Source organism: Panthera tigris, chromosome A3 (assembly GCF_018350195.1).
Source record: "Panthera tigris isolate Pti1 chromosome A3, P.tigris_Pti1_mat1.1, whole genome shotgun sequence".
Classification (NCBI taxonomy): domain Eukaryota; kingdom Metazoa; phylum Chordata; class Mammalia; order Carnivora; family Felidae; genus Panthera; species Panthera tigris.
In genome coordinates, this window is record NC_056662.1 from 74,617,752 (window position 1) to 74,645,697 (window position 27,946).

A 27,946-nucleotide genomic window follows, 5' to 3' on the forward strand; every position below is an offset into this window, starting at 1 on the left:
TGTCAGCACAGAGCCCAACGTGGGGCTTGAACTCGTCAACTGCTAGATCATGACCTGAGCCAAAGTGGGTCGCTCCACCGACTGAGCCACTCAGGCACCCCCTAAATGAATGCTGTTCTTAAAGGATGCTGTTCACGATGCCTCTTGGTCAGACCGATTCTCATGAAAAGTCTTATTTCCAATTTCCAGTCTTACACAGCTCTTTGTATATTGTCCTTGCAATAACAAAATTCAGTTTGTAGTGGCTCTCTCTCATATAAAAATTAAGCTCTCTGATTTCATCATGGGATCCTGTCTGAGCCTTATAGCTATTCTATAATTACCAGTTAGCAAATTCCTACCCTGCTGTGCACTTCTATTTACCGGACCACAGGTTTTATAAGAGGTCAGAAAAATACAAAACATCCTCAAAATGGTCCCAGTTTAATGTTTACAAAGACAAATACCTTGATATGATTGTTTAAAGAAATACACACTCTTAACCCTTTAAACTGCACTAGAATTTTTGTCATTCCAACGGAAGCCACGAAATAAAAATGCCTATAATTTCTTAAGGGAGTAAACGTTTATCCCTGGGGAGTTTCATATAAATTATCTCTGACAACCTCAGTCAGGGCTTAAACTTATTTCAAAGAATTTGTTGACCTTGCTTCATGTTTAAAATCTAGAAATTGGTCTCTTGTTATTATGGCACCTGAAAAGTTCTGTTTACTTGGTACTCAAAACCAGATTTTTTATACCAAAACATTGTTCTGTGATGATTTCTTACCTTATCACTAATACCTGTCTGTATTAGTGCTATTGTTTTTTATTTTACTGTTTTAAGGAGACAATTGGTGTCTTATCTTTCAATCCTCTGAATATCTAGTTTCATTTAGCTGTTTGGCAATCTAAAGTGGGGCCCTAGTTTAGGCAGTATGTATTTGTCATTGTAAGTTGTTTAGATCAGACAATTAGATTTTTTTAGTAGAAGTCTATTTATTTGGAAGTTTTGTGACCATATTTCTGGGACATGAAAATGTTTAATAGGAGCAGGGCATACCCTTAACAAAATTGGAAAGTTCTAGAAATTTACATTTCAAATATTTAGCTTTATATTTCTTTTATTTACTCAATAGGACCCCTTCCAAGTCATTCAGCTACATCAGTGAACACAGATATCTGTTTTGTTGGCTTCCTCATAAGCTTTTTTCATTCACTGCCTTTACTCCCTCATCTTTGTCCCTCTTCTGATTTCATCACTAATGAACAGATATTTTTTTGAGTTTCTATAATGTACCAAGTACAGTTTTGGTTCTTACGTGGCCTTGTAGCTTTCCTAAACTGCTCTTGAGGAAGGCTCTGCAATAAGTTGTATGTTTCCAAGTGTGAACTGAAGCCAGCTTTACCTCTTTCTCTTCCGGGGTAAAAACTTTGAAGTCTTATTTGAGCACAGAGGTACTGGGATTTATTAAGATAATTTGGTATCAATTAGGGCATGGTGAAATTATCGGTCTTAGAACCTATTGTCTATGGGTAGATACAGAGTCTCCCTGGTGTTCATAGCTAATCAGAAGATTGAGTTAAAGTAATCTCAGGATTCTTGCTCTGTTCCACGTTTATTAGCAGGTAGGAAAGCTGAGGCCACAGAGGTTTTTGAATTGCCAAATGCTTCATGTTAAATTTCCATCAAAACTCAGATCAGAACTTGGCTTTTCTGACTCTCAATTTGATGAGTTTTACTTCACCATGATGAATTTAAGGAGAACCGAAAGCAGAGAGAGCCCAAAGGGGGACCAAAAGGCTGAAAATTAGACCCAACCTGGCTTTTCTAAGTATTTGGCCTGGACAAAAAGAGGCTAATGAAATACTTTATAGTTAGCTGCATTGAAAGGTATAAGTAGATTTTACAGCAAGAATTGTGATGATCAACATGTACTATTGACTAAAGGCATAAAAAGAACAAATATATTTAAGTTGTACTGTGAAGATTTGGGTGAGGTATAAATAATTTCCTAATGTTAAATGTAGAAGATACTTCTGGGGAAAAAGGGGCCTGTATTTTTGAAAGATGTTTTTAGGAAATAACCTTGATCCAGGTGTGCATGTGTGCTGGTGTGTGTGTGCTGGTGTGTGTGTGCTGGGGTGTGTGTGTGTGTGTGTGTGTGTGTGTGTGTGTTTAGTTGCCAACCTCCTAAGCAAATGGAAGGAAACCCATTTCATGAGTCAGGTGAAAGTGGAGTTGAGCTTAGAGAGAATCCCACCTGCTCACGGGATCCCTGAGTTCCTCTGAGTTGAAAGCACTGAGCCAGGAACATGAATTGCCCAGAATGGCTTTACCTTGGGGGCAGAGAGTAGCTGTGTGAGTGCTCAAGCTCTGATGTTCCAGGAAGAGCTCTCCGCCTGCATATTAAGGAGTCGTTTGGCAATGTACATGATATTCAGCAGTAATTGACTCCTGCCCTCTCATTTCAACTAAATGGAATAATGAATGTTCAACATAAGGCCCGGCACACCGTGGGTTCTTGACAAATATTTGTTGAACAAAACAAATGCTGTTCTTTGGTCCAGTAGAGAGATTTAATTCTCTACATGAGTTGGTGAAAAGCAACGACAAGTCAGTGGTACAGAGTTAATTTTGGCTTCCTATGCACTCTAGAGAGTATATTGGATTTCACCCCATGGGATGGCTGCCAAAGATACAATTTTCCCAGCTCTGTTTGTGCTTACAGCCTGGGCAGAAGCTGGGTTCGCTGTGGCAGCAGAAACATGAGACACAGACCTGGGGCCAACCTGACTCAGTCAATATCTTTCTGCTCAGCACCTCAGAAATGTTTCCTGTGCATATCTCTTTGGACAGTAATGAAGAAAGAAAGAATATTTTTAAGATAGCAACTATCAATATGAAAGAGATGCTCAAGTATGTTCTGGATTGAATAGTTTACACCAGAACTTTCACAACTGATTTTCTTTCCTTTTCCTCACTTTGTATAGTTGTGGGGAAGTGACACCCAGACATTATGGATTTCTATAGTCAATCTACCATAGAATGTGTGGCTTTGGAGAGCAGTAAGTTAATTTCCCTGGGTTCACTGACTTGTAGGAACCTGACAAATGTTTTCAGAACTGCTATATAAGGAAGATCGTGTCTTTATAGACAAAAATATATTTTTGCAATCCCCCACTCTCTGCTCTGCCCCCATGAAATGTATTTTTGCGGTGCTTTCTTCAGCATTTTTTTCTTTTCTTTATTTTATCATGCAAATAGCATAAAATAGCAACTCGGACATAAAGAAAAAAGAAAGAAGTTGTCCAAATTATCATCGCTCAATTATAGAAAATGTTTTAATTTTTCAGGTTTTTCATATAGACGCTGTGTTCATACAAATACCATGGAGTGTTAATCAAGATGTAGATAGAATTATGTTTTCCACTGTATGCCAAAATTGATGTTAGGTGTATTTTTCACGTTGAATAGTTTTCGTAAATGGTCATATTAGTGGCTATATTCTTTTGGTGGATATATTACATATTAAGATTTGCTCTGTTGTTTGACACTTTTAGAGAGTTTCCAGGTTTTTCTGCTATTAGCACAACTGAAATGAGTGATGTAACATGCAATTTTTTCCTTCTTCTAAAAGCAGCACAGCATAGAGACGATCCCTTGCCTAGAGAAATTTATATTTTACTGGAGAGAGACATGAAATAAAACAAATGGGTAACAGTTGCTATAGCAGCTGAGTACAGTGAGAAAAAGACAATGGTGAATTCCTGATGGCTCAGAATTTTTTTAATATATAAAAGAAGTGATCCTGTTATGAAGTCTCAAAAAAGTGTAGATTATAACCAAGTATGTGAAAGCAGAAGGAATTACAGTCAAAGGGAAGAACACATGAGAAGGCATGGTGATCTGGTAAATCCTGGGAACTGTCAGTCATTAGGAACAACCAAATGTCAGGGTGAAGGAGGCTCAGCTCCAAGGCTAAATGGGGCTCAGATCATGAAGGGCCTTGTGTGCCCAGTTTTCAAACTAGATTTTTGTCATGGAGGCAACCATATTGTTATTGAAGGGTTTTAAACAGATGAGAGATGCATTGTGATTTCTACTTGAGAAAAAATCTTTTGTTAGTCTTAAGGAGGAGAGACCTGAGAGTGGCAAATTGCTGGAGTAGAGAAATCTACAATTATGATGATAGTTCAGGTAGGAAGTGAAAGGAACTTTGACAATATTGAGTTTTACGTATTGGCAGACTCGGGAGAGAACAGAAGACTTTAAAGTTACTTATATATGTGGCTTTTGAAAATATCTGAATGGATGACATCACCAAGGGAGATTGTGTAGAATGAGAGAAGTCCAAAAACAGAGTTGAGAAATAAGGCAGGAGGAGAAGGAGGAGGCAGAAACGGGAAGAAGTAAAGGCAAAGGGCAACCAGTGAGGTAGAGATGAATCAAGGTTGGAGAGTCAAAATATTTATTGAATAAGTGCATTTAGGTAAAAAAAAAAATCTCCTTGAATTTTCTCCATTGAGTTCTCCCTGGATTAAAACTCTTATTATCAAAACATGTGAATTTTCCATATCATGTAGATATTATGTCCTATTAAAAGTCATATTTGACACTTATTCTTCCTAGTGCGTTTTTCTATTTTTAAGTTTTCAGTTATGTCTATTATGAGTTCAACAATTTTAAAACAGGTGACTTTTTATGTTTTTCACTTCTGATTTTTTCTTTTGCATTGAATCTAGGCAGATTAATTAATATGGATTGAAGGGATGAATGCTAGAGGTAGGGAGTCCAGTTAGGAAGCTATGATGACACAAGGATGATATCCTGAGGGCCTGGAATAATAGAAGCAGCAGTAGGGGTGGAAAAGAGGAAGTGGATGCAAGAATTATAACACAAGTAAAATTTACATGTCTTCATAACCAACTGAAGTTTTAGACAATGGGGGAAGAGGAAAGAAACAGAATTTCAAGTTTTTACCATATTTTAGGAAATTTCTAGATGTTTTCATTTCTAGATGTTCAATCATTCAAAAATATTTATTGAGCACCTACTATGAGCCCAATAGTGTCCTATGTGCTTGAGATGTATTTGTAAACAAAGCAAAGATTCCTGCCCTTGTGTAGTTTATATTTTAGGGGTGAATGTAGATGAGAAACAAGCAAAAAGAAATAACAATAGTACACAAGTAAAATACACAGTCCATTGAAGTGAAGGTGATTGATATTCTTTTTGCTTCTCTAAATTTATTTCAACCTTTCTCTTTTTTCCCAGAGCTTTGAGAGTCTGACTTTACAGATGAATGAATGGGCTCTGTTATCTTCTGGCCTCCAGTTAAGTTCATCCAATAAGAAGCAACAAAAAGAGATCAGAGACTGGGAAGAACATGAGAGTTTTTCTGTATTCCTACTGGTCTAAGTATTGTTAATGGCTGGGCTTTCTAGCAACTGACTCAACCTCTGTAAAACTCCTATAGGTTTCACAAGGGTCAAGAAAACTGGTGCTCCTTCCCTTGCCCTTTTAGCCTAGAGTGGTACCAGAATCCTGATGTTCTAGCTCCAGTATGCTTCATTGTTTATTCACTTTCCATTTATTTTCCTAATAATACCTTCAGTCTCCTTCATTTGAACATACCGATGGCTTTCTACCAGCCTCAGCTGGTGTTAAATGATAAAGGTTACAAAAGAAAAAGAAAACAAAAAAAGCATGGTAAGGGAGATCAGTATTGTCGGAAGTAATAGGATAATTTCCAATATTAAATAGGATGGTTAGTTGAGTTTCATTTTAAAAATGACACATTTAAGCAAAAACTGGAAGGAAATGAAGGCACTATTCAAGTAGATATCTGAGATAGGATCATTTCAGGCTTACTGCAGGTAAGGTGCTAAGAATGGTGTCTCCTATTATGTTCAAGAAAACAAAAAGACAGTGTGACAGGAACACAGTTAGTAAATTGGCTTATAGTAGTAGAATAACAAAGACCATGCAGGAATTGAAGATCATTATAAATAATTTGGCTTTTGTTCTGAAGCAGGGAGTCACTGCACAGTATTAAACAGGGGAGAGTCATGAGCTGACATATTTAAACAGGGTAGTTTTGCATACTAAGTTAAGAATAGCTGCAGGTAGGGAGAGGGGATTGAAGGTTGGATTTGATCATAGTAGTCTTCTTGGAAGATGATGGTGACTCTAAACCCTAGTGACATCAGAGAAGATAGTGCAAACAGGTCAGAACCTAGATATACTTTGGAGTATGAGAGAACAGGAGGAGTAAAAGATGAACTCCAAAGTTTGTGCCTTGGGTTACTGGAAAGTGGACTTGTATCACTTGAGATGGACTGAGGGGGAGATTAATTCAGTTTTGGACATGCAGAATTTGTGATGTATATTTGATATCTCCAATTGGAAATCTCAAGTAGGCAGATAGATATATGATCTGGAATAATACATCAGGAGTCATTATGTAGAACTGCACTGTCCAACACAGCAGCATCTTGCCACATGCACTAGCATATTTAAGGTGCTCAAGCAGCCTCATGTGGTTAGTGGTTGCTGTATTGGATAGTGCACATGTAGAATATTTGCACCACGGAAGACAGTTCTGGTAGATAGCACCAATCTAGATGGTATTTCAAGTGATCAGACTGGATGACATCATCAAGAAATAATGAGAGAAGATAAGGATGAACTCTGGGCAGGCCAATTTTAAGGAATTGGAGAAAGGAGATGGAAGCAAGAAAGATTTGAACAGGAATGGACAATATGTATAAGACAAACCAAAAGTATCTGATGAAAGTGTATCATTTCATTCTCATGACAAAATTAAGAGGCTTTAATTATTTTCAATATTATTTGGGAGAGGAAACTGAGGGTCAGAGAGTAAAAGCATACATCCTTTATCACACAGCTAGTATTACAAGAGTTGGGATCTAGTTGGCTGTGAATGTGATGATGGTGATTTCTCTTTGAGTATGACAGCTGGCGTGTCCTCAGCAACATATATTCTGGTGAATTCAAGGACTTGGCTCAGGTTTCAACGATCCGTCCAAACATGCAGATGTAACGTACTGACAAAAGTAGCTGCTGATTATGACCAAGGTTCTATCCTAACCCGTCATGCTTACTAAGAGATAGTGTTCACATTTTTATTTCCAGTTTCATTGAGATATAATTGTTATATAACATTGCATTAGTTTTGGGTGTACGTCATAACGATTTGACATATGTATTTGTTGTCAAGTGATCACTACAAATCACCTTACATAATTACATATATTTTTCTTGTGATGAGAACTTTTAAAGTCTACTTTAAAAGTAGTAACTTTCAAGTATACAATACAGTATTGTTAATTATAGTCACAATCTTGTACACTACATCCCCAGAACTTATTCATCTTGCAACCAGAAGTTTGTATCTTTGGTTACCTTCACCGATTCCCCCTCAACACAACCCCCAGCCCCCACCACTGGCAACCACCAATTTGTTTTCTGTACCTATGAGTTTGAGTTCTAGATTCTACATATAAGTGAGATCATATAGTATTTGATCTGACTTATTTCACTTAGCATGATGCTCTCAAGGTCCATCCGTGTTGTCACAAATAGCAGAATTTCCTTCTTTTTATGGCTGAAAAATATTCCATTGCACAGATACACCACATTTTCTTTATCCATTCATTCGCTGATAGACACTTAGGTTGTTTCCATGTCTTGGCTGTTGTGAATATTGCTGTAATGAACATGGGGATGCAGATATCTTTTCAAGATAGTGATTTTATTTTCTTCAGCTATATACCCAGAAGTGGAATTGCCGGGTCATATGGTAGCTTTTATTTTTAAATTTTGAGCATCCTTTATACTGTTTTCCATAGTGGGTACACCAATTTACATTCCCGCCAACAGTGCATAAGGGTTACCTTTTCTCCACACCCTGCCAACACTTGTTATCTCTTGTATTTTGATAATAACCATTCTAACAGGTTTGGGATGATATCTCACCGTGGTTTTGTTGTGCAGTTTCCTGATGATTAGTGATATTGAGCATCTTTACATGTACCTGTTCACCATTTGTGTGTCTTCTTTGGAAAAATGTCTATTCAATTCTTCTGCCCATTTTTTTTTAAGTGGAATCTTTTCCTATGTTTTTGCTATTGAGTTACATGACTTCTTTACATATTTTGGATATTAACCCCTTATCAGATACATGGTTTGCAAATATTTCCTTCCATGCTGTAGATTATCTTTTTACTTTGTTGGTGGTTTCCTTGGGTATTAATTTTTTTAGTTTGATGTAGTCCCACTTGATAATTTTTTGCTTTTTTTGCCCTTGCTTTTGGTGTCAAATTAAAAATGTGTATATTGGCAAGATCAGTGTGAAGTGTCAGTGTTTGTTTTTGAATGGCTCATCTTTCCTCTGTTTGTCACTGGAGAGGCAGCAGCTTGCATCTTATTGACTCATGAAGTCCTAAGACTGTTGCATAAGGAGGTTTCTCTTTGGCCAGATTTGGTATTTCTTATTGCCAAAAACCATAATATCACTTATGTTTTCGTTTGAGTTTCTTTGAAGTCACAGCCTGAAGTAAGGATTTGGATGCAGGTAGCTTGCTTGGGAGAAGATCCTGGGAAGCAGGGAAGGGAGAAAAGCTAGAGAGGGTCGGTTACCTCCACAGGTAAATGGGATTTACTCTATCTGGGGTCAGTCTCATTTCCTGGACTCCTACCACCCTTGGTTAGCAGTTGCCTTTGGGGAAATGAACTTTCTAAAATTTGGGGGTATACTTGTGCACAGTTTTAAGTGGTGTTCCCAGCTTCTCCCTGAACCAGAAAAATCAGAGATGCTGCAGCTTATGTTTGAGGTGGGACTCAGGCATTATGCATTAAACTGTCCACTGAAGCCATGTTGAAGTTGGAGGTGGGGGCAGGCTATGGCAGGGAGTAAGTGTGTAATGCAATTGGGAACTAGTGTAATTTGGCTGTTACAGTTACTAATGAATATGGAGTTACATTATCGTCCCCTTAAATGGCATTTACTTGAGGTAAATATACTGGATAACACACTCATTATTCATCTCTAAAGACCAAATAATTACAAATAAAACTTTGAAAGAAACTCCCTCCACTCTTTCAAATTAGGCGTGTCACTTTGGAATCAGAGAAATTAGGTTATAGTTTAGTTTTGCCGCTTATTTCCTGTCTGATATTAGGAGAGCTAATTACTATTATCACATCTCATTATTGTAATCTGTACAATGGAGATAAACATATTTAGCTCATGGGATTACAGAACACACACATACAAATACACACATGCACATATATGCCAGGCATGGATTAACTACTTAATAATTACTAATTTTCCTCTCTTTTGAAAAAGAATTTATTTACATAATTCATTTTAATTCCTTAACTTGTTTCCTCTTTTTGAATGCAAAGTAGAGATGTATGCTGATTGATACATCAAAAGTGATAAAAATGGAATAAAATGATGTAACATTCCATTTGGTTAAATAAAGAATATTGGTTTTCATGAAAAATTTTGGCATTTGAGTTATGGTGAAATAAAATGATATGAACAAAGAAAAATATTTTATCTAAATTTCCTACTAAAAATTCGTGTGTAGCCTAATTTTGCTTTTTTATGAGATTTGAAAGATGCAAGATGAAAATTAATCTATTTCTACTTTAGTTTACTACAATAGGCATATTGCTGATTATAAATTTTGAATTTTCTATTAAATATCTTATCTGCCTTGCTGTATTGCACACTTAAGGCTCACTGTTTTCGTTTACAGCCTTATTTCTAAAGATGAAGGGTGAAAAGAAATGCCAACAAGTCTAAATGCTGAAAGGTCAGGGTATTCACACACACACTATTTCACTTTTCAGAATGCATTAGCCATTACAACTCTGGTATCTCTTTCAACCTTCAGATATCAAATTGATGTGGTGCCATTTTCTCTTCTGGAGGCAATTTTTGAGATCATAAAAGTGTGCAAGGGACGTGAAAATGGGGTCTGGATGATTTGGAATTGACAGATTTTCGGCCCATGGGTACTGAGAAAGAACAAAAGCTGCTGGTTTCACTGGCTGTTTTTGTAACACTTCAAGTAATAGAAGCATCAACATAAATTCTGGGTTGGTTTTGTTCCCCACTGAAGTTTTGCTCTAGGGACTGAGGAATCTCTTTGTACAGCTGTGTAAATACTATGTTACCATTTGGCACAAATGGGAGGCTGGTTTTAGAAATCTTTACCTGTGAAGAAAGCAATAAGCACAAGAACTAGAGTGGGTGTGGGCTAGGAAAGGAAGAGAGGAGCAGGGGCTCCCCAGTCTGGGATTATTCATTCTGTAATAGGTATTTGCTGCTATTTCCTGCCCAGCGTATTTTTATTGGGGTTCTTGCTCTTTTTCTACCTAACAGTTTTGGTTAAGTTTTCAAGCACAGTACCCTGTCTTCTGTCCAACAGAATATATACTAGTGGTCCAACAATTGTAAAATGAGAAGCAATAAGCAAAAACAAACAAACAAAAACAAAAAACCTTGATAAATTTGACTGTACAAAAATTTTTTAAATGCATGGAAAAATCGTAAACAGAATCAAAGAATTTGATAAATTTGGAGAAAATATTTTAAGATATATCACATATAAAGGGTTACTATCCCAGGGCGCCTGGGTGGCTTTGTCAGTTAAGCATCTGCCTTTGGCTCAGGTCATGATCTCACGGTTCCTGCGTTCAAGCCCCATGTTGGGCTCTGTGCTGACAGCTCAGAGCCTGGAGCCTGCTTCTGATTCTGTGTCTTCCTCTCTCTCTCTCTCTGCCCCTCCCCCGTTCATGTTCTATTTCTCTCTCTCTCTCAAAAATAAACACTAAAAAAATAATAAAGGGTTAATATCCCAACAATTTTTAAAATCTATTTTAATTTTTTTGTTTTAGAGAGTAAGAAAGAGCACGATGGGGAAGAAGTGCAGAGGAATAGAGAGAGAGAATTTTAAGCAGTCTCCACACGCCATCACCACCTCAAGATCATGACCTGAGCCAAAATCAAGAGTCAGTCACTCAACCGACTGAGCCACCCAGGTGCCCCTAGTATCCCTAATACGTAGTAACCTCTTAAGGTTAGAGGGGAAATAAAAAAAGAATGAGTAGAAATTAGGAAGAAGACATAAATAGATAATTCAAAATAAAAATAGTCCTTAAACATAAAAAGGGTTCTAGTTTCTCTGCATCCTTATCGATCCTTGTAATCTTTTGTTGTTTTAGTAATAGCCATCCTAACTGACGTGAGATATCTCACTGGTTTTGATTTGTCTTTCCCTGATGGTTAGTAACGTTGAGCATCTTTTCATATACCTGTTGGTCATTTCTATGTCCTTTTGGGAGAAATGTCTATTCAAGGCCTTTGTGTATTTGTTTTTGTGCTATTGAGTTGTAACAATGAACCTGGAGGAGATTATGCCAAGTGAAACAAGCCAGTCACAGTACAGCAAATACTGAATAATTCCACTTATATGAGGTGCCTAAAATAGTCAAACTCATAGTGACATAGAATAAAACAGTGGTTACCAGGGCCAAGGGGAGGGAGAAATAGACAGTTCTTTACTTGGTATAAAGTTTCAGACATGCAAGATGAACTAGTTTTAGAGATCTGGTGTAGAGCATCACAAAACTGTGATGTGCACTTAAAAATTTGTTAAGACAGTAGATATTATATTAAGTAGTCTTACCACAAAACACAAAACAAAACAAAATACCCAAAGGAGTACAAAGAAACTTTTGGAGATGGGTGATATGGCTATTACCTTGATTTGTGGTGATGGTTTCATGGGTATATGCATACGTCCAAACTCATCACATTGTATACATTAAATATGCCCATATCTTTTGTATCTCAATTATACCTCAATAAAGTTGTTTAAAACAACAACAACCAAACCAAACCAAACAAAAACATTAAAAGGCATCCAGCTTCAAGCATAATTAGACAAATTAAAATATATTGGTAATAGTGCACATTTGAGTGGTAGCAGAATGTCTTTTCTTCTCTAGCACAAATACTTCCTTATGTCTCATGCATTCACTTATTTATATTCAATCAACTTAACATTTACTGGGCCCTGTAATTATGCTAGGTCTCTACTGGAGGAAAAGTGGCATAATAATCACAATATAATTTGATGAATTTAATAATAACAAAATATGTGAGATGTTATGGAGTAAGAGAGAATGTTTTAACCTGCCCAGGTTGGTAATAGGGAACACAGAGAAAAAATATCAGCATCTTTTTAAAAAAGATTATAAAAGATGAGGAAGTATTCTTCAGTCAGAAAGAAAAGGAGGAGGTGCCTGGGTGGCTCAGTTGGTTAAGCATCAGACTCTTGATTTCGGCTCAGGTCATGATCTCTTGGTAGGGGGTCGGGCGGGGGGGGGGGGGCGGTGGTGAGACTGAGCCAAATAGTCTACTCTGGTTGTGAAGATGACTGTTCTCAAGTAGTTTATATGACCTCTATCTTGTAAATCTGAGTTCACTCTTGGTATTTTGCCAAGAAAATTTTGGGTAAAGAAAATTCTCAATTCTAAATTTTAAAACACATTCTTGTCATTTTGGTCTACAGTAATGATATAAAATGTCTATTGGAAGCCATATATTTAAATATTAACTTAAGTCAGGTAGTAAAACAAGAAACTTTATTTTATAGGTCCAATAAATTTAATAAGCTTTTTAGTTTCCATAATATATCATGTAAAATTTTATTATATGTATAGTTTTTGATAATGTATACTATGTAACATTTCACTTTAAACATTAGTGATGCTTTTGAGTATACTATGAAACTAGCTGGAAAAAAAATTGACACCCATTAGAGGCTAAGTGTTGAAAACCTTTTTTCTTTTTATAGAAACTACATTCTTATATTAGAAATAGATGACACCATTTTCCAGTTTGAAATTAGAAGCCAGTATACCTCCAGACATTTCTCTATGGATAAACTGAAAGGTAATCACATTTGTACAATTTTATGTGCTATAAGCTTGACAGATTTGAGCGGACTGTTTTGTTTTCTAAGAAATGATTGTACTGTTATCTTTAGGATATGGAGCTCCTTACTCTAAACTGCTTTTTAAAGGATTTGCACTGGAACAGAACTGCATCTGTAAAATGTGTAGGGAGGAAGGCCAGGTTTGTTTAATATCTTCCATGCTCTTAGGCTACTTAGAAAGGCAGACAATGTATTTTTGCATGTGTCTTTTTGTTTATGAACATCTCACCATTGTGGCTTTACATAGGGCTGTTAATAAACATTGTGTGTGTGTGTGTGTATTCAAGACAACACAGATTTTTGCATGTTGCTGCAGAAAAAATAACGTTAAGTGCTATCTTACATTGTTAGCCCTTAGCCTCTGCATTTGTATTCTTCTTTTCACAGTTGAACTTGTGATAGAGAAGAGTTGTATAAGGCTGGAGGGGTAGGGCATGGTGGATGGTGGATCCCTGTGCAAAATGAAGAAATGGTAAAATTACAATGGTTTAAAGTGATGTTCATAACACTTAATTCTTTTGGCTGTAAATCAGAGTCATAAATTTCTTGTACTTGAGGAGTGGGAAAACATTTAAAATGCCTTTTTTTTTTTGTCTCCCTGAAAAATAAACCAAAATAAACTTAGGGAAAACAAATCTGTTGTCTTCTTTGTCAAAGGGCTCTCTCTAAGAGGGTATGAAACCTAATTCCTGTGTATGAAACAATGATCACCACACTAAAAAATAAAACATCCAGTCAGTCTATGACACATAATAGCCCAGTGATACGCTGCAAAGGGAATTTTATATACTTGAATTTTTCTTCAAATTCTGAAGAATGTATTTAAGAAAGGAGCCTTCAGTGTGGTTGCAGAGATAAGATCAAAGACACCTCCAGGCTTCCTAAAAGTTTTAGTGACCTGAGAAGTTTTCTTAACGTTTTCTGGCGGTGTTAGTGTTTCAGCAAAGTACCTGCTGCTTGGGAGCTTCACTGACCCAGAGAAATAGGAGGCCAGATCCAGGGATTACATTTTCATTTTTATTAAAAGTACTATATTTTTTTCAGAGTCTATCTGAATCTTTGTGTGCTGGATGATCTCTGCAGATGGAAGCTTTCTAGAAGGGCTTCACTGAGGAAGATGTTTGAGATGTGTAGTTTCACCCCAATCAGCGTTTGAAAGGATGCTGATTTTCTTCTGAAGCCTTAACATGCATATATATCTACTTAACTTAGCGTAAAGAAAATATCACCTCATTAGTGCAGAAATTAATTTCATGTCAGAAAACCTTCTCTTCCATAATGAGAAAAGAGAATTAGACATATAAATGTCTCTGGGACAGGGACCAAAATATAAAGATCTCTTCCCAAGAGCAGTTTCTGATGGGTGGAAGGAGAGTAAAGAGAAGAGCAGGACACTTGATGGAAGAAGGACAAAATATAAAATTGGGAGAAACAGAGAGAAATGGGCTGAGAGGCTAGAGCACTTGCAAGACAGCTTTGATGACAGTTTGATATATGGGTAGCCTGACCTTTCCACATTGCTTACCCTTAAAGCCGGCTCTCAGCTTTGTGGCTGTAGCTATGGTTGTTATTTGAATATTAACCTCATAGATGGTTTGAAGTAGTTGCAAAATAGTGCTGGAATCTACTATGGTAGATCTCCCCCCATCCACACACACATAGAAACTGGACATATATTTTTTGTTTTAATTATTTATTTATTTATTTATTTATTTAGAGAGAAAATGCACATGTGTGGGAGGGGTGAGGAGGGGCGTGGTGGAGAGAAAATTCTAAGTAGGCTCCACAGTGTCAACGCAGAGCCAGAATATGCTAGGCTCAAATCCATGAACTGTGAGATTATGACCTGAGCTGAAATCAAGAGTCAGACACCTAACTGACTGAAACACCTAGGCACCCGTGGACACATTTTTAATAACCATGCTTGAGGACATTCTTCTAACTACTTCTTTCTGCTTGAATTTGCCCTTCATGGGGCAATAACACATGACAATGCCTAGAAAATTCACATTTCAGCTGACATAGCAATTGACTAATTATACTTAAAATGGGGATCATGATTCTTTTAGACCTCCGAGAGCTACTTGGACAGAAGGGAACATTCCAGGAATCAATTAATGGAGTGTGAGAAACATAAGGATAAAACACATTTTTGTTTTGTAACATAAAATGCAATAGTCTTAGTTTTACTGGTGAGCCAGTCTTTATTCACAGTGTCTTTTAAATGTGATGATTAACCTTAATCCTTTTACAATTCTGTTCTCATTAGACTTTTCACAATTAAGCAGTCAACTGACTTACCTGTTAGAGGACTAGAAATCATGGAGCCTAGAGCCTGTGCTAAAATTTCTCATCAGCTTCCCTTGAAGCCTTCAGTCAGTCCCCTTACTTCTTTTCTTCCCAGCTACCTCAATAGAGGAACTGCTACTGTCTCTATTAAGCCACTCTCTGTGAATTTGTACACATTTTGAAGTGCATAAGGCACTGTTCACTGATCAACTTTACCAATTTTCCCAGGAGTCCTTAGCCTGCTGCTTAAGATGTTGATAATGGAAGGAAATCTTTATTCCACAATTTTTTGAGTGTTTGCTATATTTAAGGCACTATGCTAGATGTCCAAAAATAGAATATTCTTGTTTTCTGAGAGCTAGGAGCTGGGATGACGAGGCTAGTTAAAATGCTCATAAATAAATTGGATATGTAAACTGGACATGATACAGAAAAACCAAATATTTACTGAGCATCTGTTATGTACTGTGTACTCTGCTATGTGCTGTGTGTGATAAGAGTGGAGTCCATGACCTAACTAGGAAGATGATGCATGCATACATGAAACACAGACTGGTATGAGCCAGAATAAGTGAGTAAAATCTAATGAGATAATCTCAGAGAGCTTGATTTATGAGAAGTATTTAATAAATGTTTAGAAACTGTTTATTGATGGCCAGGGGTAATCAAGGACTCTGGAATAGCTTCAACTGATGCTTTAGGAAAGTTGGTGTTGTAGAGCAGGAGAAAGGGAGGAAACACTCTGGGGAGAGCAGCAATATGAGCAAAGTAAAGGATATTGTATATACTGGCATGACTAGAAAGGAGAGGTTGAGGGAAAAATATTAGTTGAGGGCAAGAAGGACACTTAGAAGTCAGATTGTTCATCTAAAAATAAATGGGGTTGGGATTTGAGCCTGGGAAGTTCTGACTCTGACTCCCCAGGGTGGGAGGTGAGGCTTCCCACATCAGGATTGTAGTAGCCTTGAATTTGGGCAGAGTGATTTGACTTTCATTTTGTAGATACTTTCATTTATTGAATGTTATTTTCTTGTATTTCTGCTATGAATATTAGCAGTGGCTTCAATAATGGAGCAGAAAACTCCAAATGGAGAAACTCTGTTTTCTGAAATAAGGGTCTTATAAATGAATCCAGGTATTGGAAAGTAGTTTTATAACTTTCAAAATTCTAATACTCCAATATATGATAATATACAATTCTATACTATTATTTGGTTTCTGCTGAAAACTCTATAGGCTCATAAAAGGAGTGTTTTCAAGCTCAGATATAACTTGTTTGAGGTTCTTAATATGTGGAAAACTTATTTCTAGATTTTTAAGTAAACCTAGTGAGTGTAATGGATTGATTTGTGTCACCTCAGAGTTCATACATTGAAGCCCTAACCCCCAATATGATGTATTTGGATATAGGGCCTTTAAAGAGGCAAATAAGATTAAATACAGTCATAGGGATGGGCGATAATTCAATAGGATTTGGTGTCCTTATAAGAGGAAGAGACACCAGAATTCACTCTCTCTCTCCTCTTGCACACAGGAGAAAGGGCAAGCCAGGAAGAGAGCTGTCACCAGAAACCAATCCTGTTGTTGACTTGGTCTTAGACTGGTGGCCTCCAGAACTGTGAAAAAAGAAATATCTGTTATTTCAGCTACCCAGTCTCTGTTATTTTGTTATGGCAGCCCTACCTGACTGAGAGAGTATTTGTGAGGAGAAAAATGGAAGAAGAAAAGAGCATCCTACCTCTGAAATTAATAAAGGAGAACTGAGGGGATAACAGATTACCTAGAAATAAATTGTCATCTAAGAAGGCTTTATTTGGTCCTAACATGGAAAGAACATCTTCATAGCGGGTCTGGATTGACATACTGTGAAACATCAGGAAGTAAGTGAGTGGGTCTTCTTAGAAAGAGAACCCAACATGGAAATTATGGATGGTGTCACTGTGGTTACATATGTTTAAAAATAAATATAATTGCTGTCAATGAGAAATAACTGAAAACTATTGGTCATTTTTTGCTACAGTCTGCAGCAGTTTATTAACACAAGCTTTAATTAACTTCGTTGACAGTATTATTTTTCTCTTGCAGCAGCTGACTAAAAATCTAGGGCAAATTCTAGCGATAATTGTGTTGAATTTCTTCAGGGAAAAAGTGAGAGCAATAATAGTTATTAAACTTTCCAATGGTTTGTGTTAGCAGATTTTTTTTTTTCCTAAGACTGAATATTTTCATTTTTTGTTCATTTGAAAGCAAGCAAACTAGAGTTGTCTGAACTGGAAGAAAAGTTTCACTTTTCACAGGGAGAACTTCTTAAAAAGATAGAAATTATTTTGAAGAAGATGCAAATTCTTGGGTATCTGGGTGTCTAAGCTTACTTAGTAGCTCAGTGTCAGATGATGTGGCGTCCTTTCTATTCCTATGTTCACAAATACTGAAACTGTGCCTCAGCACAGCAATGAAGACATGACAACTTATGCTTTTCCATACTTTCATAAACTCTGGAGAAAAAAATCTAGGTTATGCCCATATTTGATAAAAGCCTTTTAAAATTCATTCCAGATTCACATAAACCCATCTCAATATTTGGATTCTTTTACAAAAATATTGAGAATTGAATTTCTGGCTCTATGATATCAGTGATACATAAATTGACACGAATTTATAGATATATACAGTATTGATGATGAAAGTGTTACGAGAGCACTGATTGATTTTTTCCAGATATACCTCCTGGAGAGGGGGGCATTTAATATGGCTTCCTAAGGATGAATAGGATTTCAATAGGTACTTTTGGGATTGGGAATATTTTCAAGGCATAACTGCTGAAATGAACAAAGGAACAAAGTAAAATGTATGTGCTGGGATGTCTTCAGGAGAAATCATGGAATTGGTTGTTTAGGAATTTAGCAAAAAGTGTGCTCTAAATGAAGAAAATAGAAATAGGCTTGGGACTAGATTATAATGAGAGATGAAGAGGCCTTACTTTTGAAATTCATTATCTAAGGCAGCAGTTTGCAAGCAATCTCCAAGGAAGTTTGTTTCCCAGTCCTCATTTTCAGAGATCCTGATTTTTCTATCTTGGATAGAGCCTAGAGTTTTCCTCCTAACAATGACAAATTCAGGTGATATAGCTGGTCTCCATACAACTTTTTAAGAACACTGACTTAGGTCTTGTAAATACGTTGTCTGTCATGTGCCTGTAACTTCTACTAAATCTAAATGTATGGAAAAATGGTAATAAAGAGTCTACCTCCACTATTGCCCAATATTATTGCCAAATAATATTTACTCATTCATGTGTGTAACAGGTTGTATCCAGGAGCTAGAGATACAGGAAAGGACAAAATAAAGTGCCCATAACCACAGAGCTTGTGTTCTAGGTGAAGGTAGGGTAGAGACCATCTTGTACTTTGTATTTTCATTGTAAAATAAAAAAATAAAAACAATAATAGGAAACATACTGTGTGAGTGGATGTTGTTTTTCATAGTATTGATCAGGAAGAAGCTCTCTGATGATGTGATATTTGAGCAGAGTCCTGAAGGACATGGGGAGGGAGTCCATTTGAGGAAGAACATTTCAGGCTGAATTCCCTGAGGTGAAATTTGTGGAGGAAGAACAAGAGTCCAGTGTGGCTAGAGAGGAGAGGAGAGGAGTTGAAGAAAAGCAGATTAAACAGGAATCTGTGATATTTTATGACATGGTAAGGAATTTGATTGTATTCTTAGCATGGAAAGAGGATTTTGAGTAGGTGACTTATACATTTAGGTTATTACTCTCGCTGCTCCAGAGAGAAGAGATTTTTGAGAAAATAGAGTTGAGAGGTAAGAGGTAATGGTGGCCTAGACCAGGCTGGACAACAATAACTATAGGGTGGCTATGGTGATACTTAACCCCATTATATGACATACATCTTCAAAGGTGTTTGAAGAGCTTTGTGGTGTTTTCTAACACCAACAACCAATTCTCTGATTCTTAAGATGTGAACTAGATGCCTTCCAGCTCAATTCACTTCTGGTGCTAACTACTCAGGGTTAGTGTCAGGCTCCACAAGTTTAAGAACTCAGTCCCACAACACTGCCCTCACTTCAGATGTTACTTACAAGTGTTAGGTCCCTAGGTAACCCACATTCTGTCCGGCTTGGCTACAAATTGGGGGTTCTCATACCCACCCCCCTCAGGTTTGATAATTTGCTAGAATGGTTCACAGAATTTAGGAAAACAGTTCACTTGTTATTACTGGTTTATTACAAAGGATACAACTTAGGAACAGCCAAATGGAAGAGACACACAGGGCAATGTATGGGAACGGGGCACAAAGCTTCATGACTTCTCTTTTCCATGCTTCCTCCCAGCATCTGGATGTGTTCACTAGACTGGAAGTTCTGTGAACTCTGTCATTTAGGGTTTTTGTTTTTTGTTTTTTTAGTGGTAGTTTTAAAATTTTAATTTCAGTAGAGTTAACATATGCCATTTAGGGTTTTTTATGGAGCTTCTATTATATAGGCACAACTGATTAAATCACTGGCCATCAATCTCTAGTCCTCTTTCTTTCCTCAGAGCTCTGAGGGTAGGGTTAAAAGTTCCAATCCTCTAAACACATGATTGGATTCTCTGGCAACCATTCCCCTCCTAAAGCTATCTGAAGGCCTACCAAGAGTTATCTCCTTAAGTGATTGAAAGGTGCTTCTTATGAATAACAAAAGATATTCTTATCCCCTCCTCCCCCCTACCATTCAGTAAATTCCAAGGATTTGGAACTGGGGACAAAGTCCAAACATGCATTTACTACAACTACAAATAGTTGTTAGATTTCTGTGTTGGCTACAGGCCTGCCAGCTTTAGGGATACATTTATTTAGGTATTACTTTTGACACCCACAGTTCACACTATGTAGATTCCTATATACCAAGGAAAAGGAAAGGTTTTAACATTTCTATAAAAGGATATTTATAACTTGTATAATTTAAAATTTAAAATAATGGGAAATATCCATCAGGGAATATATTTATCCTAAATCCTTCTTGCCGAAATGCAATCTATTGCTTTCTCTACTACCATATGCTTGTTTTACAGGATATAATAAAATGGCTTCAAAATTATGTTAAGATTTCAGCTGCCTTAAATTAGCTAGTTCTCTTTATGGAATTAATGTCAGTGCCAATTAAATTAGAGAAGATATCTCAATATTATGAAGGTCAAAAATCACCAAAGGAAATGAGGATAGCCAATAACATTTATAAAGGATGAAGGGCAATTTGATTTAACTATACATTAATGACCATTGAATGTTAGGGCTTTTCAATAATGGCATAGGAAATTAACTTATTTGTGTGTTGTTAAATTCTTTCCACAAATGAGAGAACTGGCATATATTTTAATTGTAGAAATAGGTAAGCTTTTAAGACCAAGGGAACTGATAGAAATAAAGGCAATCATACACTTCTAAATAAAGAATACTGTAAATACTTCTTTTTTTTTTTTTAATTTTTTTTTCAACGTTTTTTATTTATTTTTGGGACAGAGAGAGACAGAGCATGAACGGGGGAGGGGCAGAGAGAGAGGGAGACACAGAATCGGAAACAGGCTCCAGGCTCCGAGCCATCAGCCCAGAGCCTGACGCGGGGCTCGAACTCACGGACCGCGAGATCGTGACCTGGCTGAAGTCGGACGCTTAACCGACTGCGCCACCCAGGCGCCCCAAGAATACTGTAAATACTTCTAATAAAGGAATGCATTTGCCAATGATAATGATTTCAGTCAACTTGAGAAACTATGATTCAGTGTTCACCACTTTGAAAATAAAACATCCAGGTTGGGCATTATCTATATAGCACGTATCCTATGATGTGCTGAAAAGAAGATTTAATGTGACACCTGTAGAACATTTATGAATTTGTGAAAGAAAAAGTGGGATCGTTTCGAAGTTAGGCAAAATAGCAATGAATATAGCAATGATAGTGTCTTCAGGATAATAAATCCGGAAAGAGAAGTATCTAACAAGATGTGGTTGCACTGGTGCTTTTCACTTGCGGGAGCCCCTGGGGCGGAGCAGGCAAGACTGTGGGGCTAGAGAGGCCGTTCGCGGAGCCAACGGGCTGAAGGTGCCCAGCCTGGAGCTCAGGCGCAAACTTCCGGTCCTGGTCTGGTACCTGCAGCTTGTGGGCGGACTCTGGGAATTGAGCCCAGCTGATCGGGAAGTTCACGGAAGAGCATCTCGCCCTCTTCGCCAACGTGCTGGGCTCATCGTTCTTCCCGCTTGTCGTTTCTATCACTAAGTGGCGTCAGCTGGGCCAAGAAGCAGGCATGCAGGTGGCGGCTTCCCTGTGCCGGGGATCCAGGACGTAGTCTGAGGCTGACATTTGGAAATGAGGCCCACTGCGGGCCTGAGGGGCCTTCACACTTCACATCACCCCTTTTACCCATCACGACATACAAGGCAAGTACACCTGGATTTTCCGAACAACTTATTTCTTCAGAGTCTTCTTTAACGCTATGGAACAAGAAGCTGCCACTGAGTAGGGCCAAGTATAGGGGCTGCTTGCTTTTCTCCTTGCCTCCCACCAATTTAAATTATAGGTATATATTTTCTGTGGGTACAAAATGCCTACAATTCTTAATCTGTTCAATGTGCAGTAACATCTTGGTTATAAGGAGCTCAGTTAAGTGTGAATGTGGTTAAAAGCTCAGGTCTAGAGTCTAACTGCTGGGGTTTCAGTCATGGTTCTACAGCTTATTTATTAACTGTGTAACTTTAGGGACTGCTCTGGACTGAATGTTTGTGTCCTCTCAAAATCCACGTGTTAAAGCCTAATTCCCAGTGTGGCTGTATTTGAAGACGGGTCCTTTAAGGAAGTAATCAAATTTAAGTGAGGTCATACAGGTGAAGCTCTCATCCAACAGGATTAATGCCTATATAAGAAGAGACACCAGAGTTTCCTTTTCCTTCTTCTCCCCCTTCTTTTCCCTTCACCGAGTAAAGGCCATGGGAGGATGCAGTGAGAAAAGACAGACGTCTCCAAGTAGGAAGAGTGCTGGCCCTGAAACTGAATCAGCTGGAAACTTGCTCTTGGACTTCTGGCTTCCAAAACTGTAAGAAAATACATTTCTGTTGTATACATCCCCCAGTCTATGGTATTTCTTTGTGTAGTAGCCCAAGAAGACTACTAATACCGGGAAATTATTAAATTCTCTGTACCTTAGTTCCCTTACTATAAAATTAAGATAACAAATAGGCCCACCTCCAAGTGTTGCTTTGATGAGCTGAGTGTAATAATCTCAAGTAATGTTAGTTATTCATATTATAATTATCGAGAATGCAATTAACTGTTCTCTATATGTATCTAGAATAGAATCAGCTAATTATATATGGGGAATGAGTTTTTTTAATATGAATTAAGTGCATTAGGTGTATTTATACTTGTATGTAGAAGAATGTGAGCCTGAGACAGATTTAAAGTTGTGGCAAAGAATGCTAAATACAGAAGTCTGTGAAATGTAAGAAGAGTAAATCAAGCACATTTTTTTTATATGAATTTTGGCTTTTTTTGAAGTTGTGACTCAAAGGTGACCAGACTTAGAGCAATGAATACTTTTTTAAAGTTTTCAACACTCCTCAAAATGTACTCCAGGTAACTAAATGCAAATTGTTAGTCTGAATCTTACTTCAAACAATGACAACACAAAAAAACAACACAAAACAAACACAAAGCATACACAGTATATGGTTGATTTAGTTTAGCCCCAAACTTCAACATGAGATTTTTGACTGCATGAAACCATTTGCAACCAGTTTGATTTTTTTGTTTTTTGGTTTTTTTTGGATGAGTTGTTATTTCAGTGTTTTGGAGAAAAGAGCCAATTTAGTAAAGCAAAGGTCAAATCAATTATTTGTTGTTATAAAAGGGGAAATGAGTAAGTGATTTAATTAATTTTGTATTTTTTTAAACTGGTAATCTTTGTGAGGTTTAGATAAAACCTTAATGACCTCTGGGTTTCTTTTCCTACTGGTTAATACCTCAACATAGTGACTTTATCATTGTATAGGCAAATTGCTTACTGCATTAAGCGCCTCAATACAGTCTTTGGGACTCAGAGTTGGAAGTTGATGTACTTGTGTGGCAGTGGGTGGGAATGGTGGGTGAGGAGGAGTGTGGAGGTGAGACCAAGTGTCTTCAGTCATTTGACTGATTGACCTAATACATTTTCTGCTATTCCTAAAAAAAAAAAAGTCTAGGTTGTTGCTGATGCCTTGGAGGGTAGGATGCAATTCTTATAAGAAAATAAGAAACCTAAGGATGAGAAAGACTACTGATTAAAAATCAGAGATAAAGTAGGGAAAGCAGATTTTTCTGAAACAAAAAATCTCTTTTTAATCTTTATTCTACCTCTTAATTAACAAGTCTGGTTAGTTAGAGGAAGAAGGTAGAGAGAGGGTGAATACAGAATTTCAGTGTCATCAATAAATGTATTCTCATTTTCATATTTTACTATAATTCTATAAAACTGGGGCTTAGAAAAGTGTATAATGGATCATAAATATAATAGTATTTTCTTAGTATAAATTATATTCTCATGGTGTTTATAATTGAATAATAAAGTCTTTTAATAAGCACTAGAAAATCATAAATATAAAACCAAGTAATGAAAAACTAGTTTAAAATAAAACATTTTACAGTACTGTAATTTGTTTGGTATTATAATTAAATTATCTGAACTTAGTATTGTAAGTTCAGTGTGTAATTAGATAATTCCTTTGCTTTAAGAAAAAGGGACTTTTTAAAAAGTTCTTTCTCACTTAAGTTATGAATAAGAAAATACTAATGTGCTACATATGCACTTTATTAAGTGATGCGTAGGCAGGGGCAGAAAGGAAAATAGAAAACTTTAACAAGAATGCCTGCTAAAAAGTGATATAAAAGTTGTTTTGTATTGAATTCCCACCCAAAAATATCTGAGAGTGAATAGAACTCCTATATTCCTTTCTTAAATATTGCGTTAGGAATAGTTTTATTTGATGGAAAGTAATGAAAAGACAGGAACACATTTCTTAGTAACCTAAGAGAGTATATTTGACTGTAAGCTTACGGTATCTACAAGTGCTGTTTGTGGAGGATATTAATATTTCTAGGCAAAGCAAAGCATTATCAATGGGAAAACTATTAAAAGTAAGAACATTTGGTAAAGTGGCCACTTCCAAAGTGAATATTATAAATAAATGGTTTTATCAATAATAAACATTAAAAGGAACAAAATTTCACTAAAATGGTAAAATAAGAAATTTCTAGGAATAATCTCAGTAAAAACATGTAAGACCAGATGAACAAATTTAAAACCTCATGGAGGAAATAACTAAAAGACTATTTTTTGAGGAAATAGCTATATTTTTCCTTCTTGTATCTCTTATCATTTGAATTTGCCGGACACATAATAGGCCATGAAATATTTGTTGAACAACTAATGAATCAACCTTGTGGATATGTAGAATATAGTTTCGGAAATGCTTTCATAGTATAAAAATATTGCACTGTTGATACTCAGTATGTGTACATATATAAAAATATGCATGTATATGTATGTTTCATGTATACACTGACTGTCAATAGTGCAGTATTTTATATTTATATAGGTATGTTTATTTAATATAAAAATGAATATTCTTCTCAAAATTGCATCTAGCATCCTACATGACAGAAATAATAGAAGCTTGTCATTCTGGTATTTAATCAGAATGTCAAGGGTTACAGATTTATTCTTTTATATTTACTTATTTTGCTCCTAAATTTTATTTAATTTTTCCCTAAGGTTTTTAAAAAAACATTTATTTACTTATCTTGAGAGAGAGAGAGAGAGAGAGAGCGAGAGCGCGCGAGAGCGCAGGCAGGGGAGGAGCAGAGAGAGAGGGAGAAAGAATCCCAAGCAGGCTCCACACTGTTAGTGAGGAGTCCAATGTGGGGCTTGATCATATGAACCACGAGATCAAGACCTGAGCTGAAATCAAGAGATGGAAGCTCAACTGACTAAGCCACCCAGGTGCCCCTGCTCCTAAATTTTAAATCCTTGCTGTTAGGTACTCTGTTTTCTGCATATACAAGGCCAAAATGCTCAATAACTAAAAACAAACACTTACGTACACATATATGCACACACACATAAATACACACAGTAGTTAACCAGCCAAACAGAAGAATAAACAGAGAATAAAACCTAGTGTCCCAGTTCAAATCAGTTATCTTGTTTCACCCATTCACTTATCCATCCATTGATCCATTAATCCATCAATCTATTGATCCATTGATAAATTCATCCTTAGATGCATACATATATTAGAGTTTATTGATCTTATAAACTGGTATCATTAAAGTGTTTCAGCCAGGGAAACATAAAAAGTGATCAGAAAGATGGAAGAATATTGCCATAGGAAAAGCTGGGAAAGGCAGAGTTTTAAGGAATTGGGTGGAGTCCATTGGGATCCTACAGAGAGATTATGTTTTGATTCCATTGAATTCATTGCTTAGGCTGCTACTGATGAATTTCAAGATAGCAATTTCAGTAAGTTCATCAAACCAAATTCAGTTGTACTGAAGGTAAGGGGGATGAGGTAGAAGTAAGGAGATGAAGACATGGCATACTATGAGTATCACTCTTGTAACTGGGAAAGAGTGGCCTCTGCCCTCAGAACTGTATTATGAAAGGACATGTATCACAAGCACACCCTCTGAAAAGTTTATTAAAGGACAAGAGGGCAGTGCTGTTAGTCAGGATCTGGAACTCCATGCTCTCGTAGCACAGGCCGTGAACCTAAACATCCTTCTTTGTCATATACCATTCAGACTCCAGGGAAATGCTTCTCTTCATCTGTTGCTCTATGTCCTTGAAACAGAAAGTGACACTGTCTGAATGCCATGAAGTTTTGTGTGTCAGGCCAATGTCAAAATCATAGAGGGATATATATACCTTCAAATTGCAGGAATAATCTGAGCGAGTGGTTAGGTAAAAGAAAATAAAAAGATAGTAATTAACTTGTCAAATTCTTTCTCTTACATGGAAAAATGTCATAGATTCTTGCATGACAAAGTATCATTCCCAGCAGTTCTGAGCATTTAGTCTGTTCCTGTGTGTTCTAAGTTGTGGTTCTGGAGGCACTCAAAAATAGTACAAAATTTGTAGCATTTTATGGTAGCTGAGAATTGGTTTATAATAATAAACCACATTACTATAATGATTAATTTTTTTGCTTTAATTTATGTATTTGAAGAAAATATATTGAAAATTTGGATGCTTTGAATATAATGACATTTTATATTTTAACTTCTAGGTCATTCCCATCAGAACAAAAATAACGTTATAATGTTGCTTGTAAAAATAATTTGTGATTTTGATGAAATAAAGGCAAAGATATTTTGGGGTATAATTTCTGAATTAGATACAGGTTTGTTTATTGCATGTCCAAACATTGGTACTTCAAAAGAGAATACTCAGATATACACAATAAGTATTGATTAAATTCCATCATCTTTAATATTTTGCCTAATTTCAGTGACATAAAAATGTAGTTTTGTACAAATTTTTTCATTTCTAAAACTTTATAAAGGTAGATTTATCAAAGTAGAAGAAAAATGTTTTTATTTAAAAGTATGTTAGTATGTGGGCTTCATTTGTATTCTTGCTTTGGGCCTTGCAAATTGTAGGGTGGGTCTAATGTGATTACATTCTTGAACATTTGTCCACTCACATAGTTTCTTGAGATAAATTTATAGAATAGATTTACAAAGTCAAAGACAAAGCACTGTTTTGTGAGCGTTTGGATCTGTAATGATTTCCTAGCAAAAGCATTTTTGATAAATGAAGATATTGTTTATTGAGTGCTGCTCACTCTCCTTCTACCAGAACCTCCTTCTTAATTTTGTTATTGAATGTGTAAGTTATTGTAGTGTTGAAAAATTTTGCAGAGCTCTTCCTTGGGCTCTGAAGAGACCGAGAGGAAATCAGAAGAGACCTGGGGAAGTGGGCAGGACAGCTGGAAAAGGCTTTCTTTGGGCTCAGGTTTTATCAGTGGTCTCTGTGATGCAGTTTAGGTGACAACCAGGAATCACTCAGCCTGGAAATTTGTTTGTGGGCCAATTTTTTTTCAAAACAAATAGTATTTTAAAGAACTGTACCAAAATATAAATCAGAAAATTTATTAACGTATGGAGAGAATGATAATTACATATAGTTCTATACCTAGAGAAAAATTGCTATAGTACTTTTGTGTGTGTATATATTTATGTGCTATATAAATATGCATATTTTATATACTATTGTATATGTATACATATGTGTGTGTATATTTTTTTAATTTTAATATTACTTCCCCCCTCCCTTAACGTGCTGTGAACATCTATCCATGTCAATACATATCTAGGGTTGCATTTCATTCGTATATGCATATGCCTTAATATATTCATTTATAATTTATATCACATTCTTAGACTTCTAAGATGTTTTACTTCCATAAGTAATCTCAAGATAAACATCTTCGTACATAAATCTTTAGAATATTATCCATTTATTATTTTAAAGCATTTTCAGCAAAGTAGAATTACTGATTTTAAAATAAATGCACATTAAAGCTTTTGATAGACATTGTCAAATAAC